The 3,915-nt window shown below is 40.1% G+C and overlaps 1 long non-coding RNA gene across 1 annotated transcript; it reads right to left on the bottom strand.

Annotated features, from left to right (window-relative positions):
- Positions 1–967: 967 nt before the first annotated feature.
- LOC139123677 (uncharacterized) lies at positions 968–1,830 on the bottom strand. The gene is made up of 3 exons (XR_011549748.1): positions 1,789–1,830; positions 1,296–1,390; positions 968–1,173 (listed from the first exon to the last, which is right to left on the bottom strand). It is a non-coding gene; the product is annotated as an uncharacterized lncRNA (long non-coding RNA).
- Positions 1,831–3,915: the final 2,085 nt, after the last annotated feature.

The following is a 3,915-nucleotide window of genomic DNA, read 5'->3' on the forward strand; positions in this document are numbered from 1 at the left end:
ACAGCAAGGTTGACATTACTTCTTGCACATCAGATTCATCTCTCTTCATCCTGGCTTGTGTCAGGTCTTTATTTTCTGACTGCTTGTCTGTCTTACCAGCTTGGGTGAAGCAACCTGTTGCAATAGCTGAACGTGCTGGATGACTGAGAATCCATCGGTTGAGTGCACCCTTGTTTCGTGTGAAACCAACCAGGCCACCTTTTGTCTTGGATTCACGATTGAAAGTCTGTTCGATGACTTGATCACATGCTGTCATTGAAATGGATGATCACATGATCGCTGTACAGCAAATTCACCTTCACAAAATTTCTCATATACATCAGGATGTGCTTGTGGCAGAGCTAACATTTCCTGCAGATAGACTGGAAGATAACGTGAATAATTGACCTTCCCATAGGCAAAGTACCATGGTAACATCTGTCGTATAGCAGCTAGATGTAAATGCCAGTCCCCCTCACGTGTACCTCTGATGAATAGGAGTAGTAGCTGTACTATGTTCAAATACGAACTCCAGAAAGCATAATTGACGTTGCTTTCACAGCACCTCTCTATATGGTCTGTGTATTTCTGTTGTAACTGCTTCATTTCTTCTGTATTCACTGCATCAATGAACGAATGGGGATAGCTGTCACGAAGATCAAGAAGGCTGGCGATGACTGGTAAATGTTCTCTTCAGTCAAGCTGTCAAGGAACTCATTAAAGCGGAGACGGTGCATGGCCTCTGCAACCAGTTTATGGCAGCGAACACTTCGGTTGTAATGATGTCCGCTCATTACACCATTGACTGAACCTTGGGCTAAAATACCAGACTCTATCATGATATCCTCCAAGCCAGCATCTCTGAAGCGCTTTCCTATTGCGGATAGAAATGACATCGCCGTGTGAAATTCTCCAAGACGCAGTATTAGGCGTTTTGTGTACTCTTCATTCTGCCATCGGATTTCCTGTGCCTTGAATAAATGCCAGATCCATATTAAGTACCACACTTTGCAGACGGAGTTTATTAGCGATGTCAACACTTGTACTCAGTACTGTGTTTATTGTGGACTTCTCTGTTGGACTGGCATCTATCACTGGTAGGTAGCCAATTTTGCTGACAGGCTGTATGATATTGCCTGAGAGTTGCTGATTGAATCCAGTCCATGCCGGCAAAGTCACATTTCCTTCCTCGACCTAATGATGCAAACATGAAAAAAATCAAAGTGCAAATGTTAAAAGAAGAAAGAAAATATATAAATAAAAATAAAAATCATGCGACATTTAAGTAATTGATGATATGTCAATACATACGGTACCTGCACAGTTTTGCACATCCAAAATGCCAAGTCTTTAGTAAGTGGTACATCAATCACTCTATCCTGGTTTGGAAACATGCAATCAGCATCTGAACCTATAGGTAACATGAAAAAATAAGTTATTGTATTGAACTTGATATTCCAATAATAACAATAATAATAATAATAATAACAACAACAGTATTTCATGGTAATAGTACAATAAGAAAATGTTGATTAAATTAGCAATACAACAACTTTCATAAAATGTAATTAAAACATTAACCAACAAGGAAATAAATATAAGGGTTTCAACAGTTAAAGGGACACCGTTATATTGGGGTTAACAAGACTATGTATGAACAGTAATTGGTTTGATTGTTTACATATTGTTTAAACTGAGAAAATGCAACAATGATTGAAATTTAGGATGAAGGGGAAGGGCAAGTAAGGCTTTGTGCAAATGGTGCGGTAATATGGCAACATTTCATGAGTGTGCGCTTACAATACTTACAACCGTAATATGAGACCATGACATCATGATACGCGGTGACTGTGATGATTATTGTATTTCACAATGTACAATCTGACGGTGCAGGGCCATGGCGAGGTCGACCATGGTACTCAATAATGTTGCTTGGTGGAGCTGGTAAGTGTCCTTTGCTTTGACTTTGTAATGGCAACTGCAGTTGAAAGGTTGTCAGCTGTACTAGCTTCATCTCCTGTGTTCCTTTGAATTATGATTCCATTGGTGTTGTGAGTTGTACCTTTTCCTACAATATTATCATAATTGAAATAAACCTCGTAAGAAATAAAAGTTAAAATGTGAAATTACCTCCTTGTATTAAAACTGCAAAAAGTAAAATCACAGCAAAATGTTTAACACAAAGGCTTTAAAAAATTAAGTTTTCATGGCGTCTTGGTGTAAATCATAAGCTGTAACATGGAAAGCTAATCACAGTATGTGTATCTGGGTCTACTTACCACTTAGAGTTTCTTCACCAAAATCATTATTGTCCCAAACTAAGGTGGTAAACACTTCTTGACAAAATCCAGGTGGCAAACCATCACTGTGAAGTTGTTGTTGAGCTAGTGCTGTGTCATGCTCTAAAACCGATGAATGTGAAACACAATGGCCCAAACCATTCAGCAATCCTATCAAAGATGAAGACCCTGTCAAATGACGCACTGCCATACCGAGAGACAAGTGTTTTGGGGTGACTTTCCGTCCTCGAGATGACAAGAAGATTAAGTCCTGGCAAACTGATAACAATCTGTTTTCTACAGCTGACGGGACATCCACACGTTCACTTGTAAGAAAGTCCTGTGATGTGCCAGTACACCAAGCTAGGAAATTGAACAGCTTTGTTGGCACAATACTTCTACTTTGTTGAATTGACAGGTCTTCTGCCCTTGGAGGCCAGTTATTAACGCCTTCAGTTTCTTCAAGAATACTGTGAATATTCATTGCAGTGTGAATCATCTCAAGCCTTTCATCTTGGCTGTTATCATAGCTTGTTGTCATCGACTGTGATTCCATTATTTTCACTCTCTTCACTTTCAGAATCTGTATTGGTTATATTCAAGATATGATAATCTGCAGCAGAATCTCCTCGGTTAGCCATCAGTATTTCGCATTGGCGATACTTAGGTCGAATAAACACTAGTTTGTCACAAACCTTGTTTGCAGTCTTTTTTTTAGTGACGAGTTTTGTATGTAGATGCATCTATGTCTTCTTCGTCATTGATCATTTTAATAAAGATATTTCTCATCACATCCATTGCGATGCACTCTCTGCCTTCAATGATTCTCTTCTGTACAACTTCATCACAAAATTTCTTAAAGGATGGGGCATACATGATACCGCTGTCTTCCTCTGCTTTTTTCTGATATGTGTAAGTTACACATCTTGTGTAACTTAGGTAACATGATGGTGATACTTAACTTCTATACTGACTAAGTCTTGACCTCGCAGTTGAATCAACAGTTTCTCGTCTTTCCTATGTTCCGCAGCTTTAATCAATGAACGTCCATCGGTTTCACAGGAAGTAAGTCTTTCATTGACCTCTTTTTTGTTATCGGGTCCCGTCTTTGTTTCCGACGTCTGCACAAGATGCATATCGGTGGTAATACGTGTATACTTCGGCGTTTTGCTGCGAAATGGCGGTTGAAGTAGGATTGGACCGCAGGTGTCGCTTTTTAGGAGAAACTTGGTATTGACCGTCATTATCAACTTCCGTCGGCTCATTTGATTTGCTTGTTAACAGCGTTTTCCGCACAGTACCTTTCTCTTTGCGTTTCTGTGCCTGAGTAAGCCGGTGTTTATCTGTAAAACGCTGATAGCATACACGATGGAAGCCCGCCCGATCTCGGCATTCAGCGCTTACCTGCAGTGCTATTTCCTGCTCCAAAACCATCAGAATCCTTCCATACTTCAGTACATTGAAGTAATTTAGCCCATGATTTATCCGTGAAGGAATAAACAGGCTCATTTCTTTTCGTCTTCGCGACGTGGCATACACACTGCATATTGGCAAGGGCGGCCATCTTGTACGTCTATATAACGCATTGTTTGATTGGATCACGCGATTGAAATGTCATCGCAGCCACCAATGAGAACGTTTGTTGCTCCCGACAAAC

This window comes from Ptychodera flava (assembly GCF_041260155.1).
Source record: "Ptychodera flava strain L36383 chromosome 23 unlocalized genomic scaffold, AS_Pfla_20210202 Scaffold_23__1_contigs__length_28996876_pilon, whole genome shotgun sequence".
NCBI lineage: Eukaryota > Metazoa > Hemichordata > Enteropneusta > Ptychoderidae > Ptychodera > Ptychodera flava.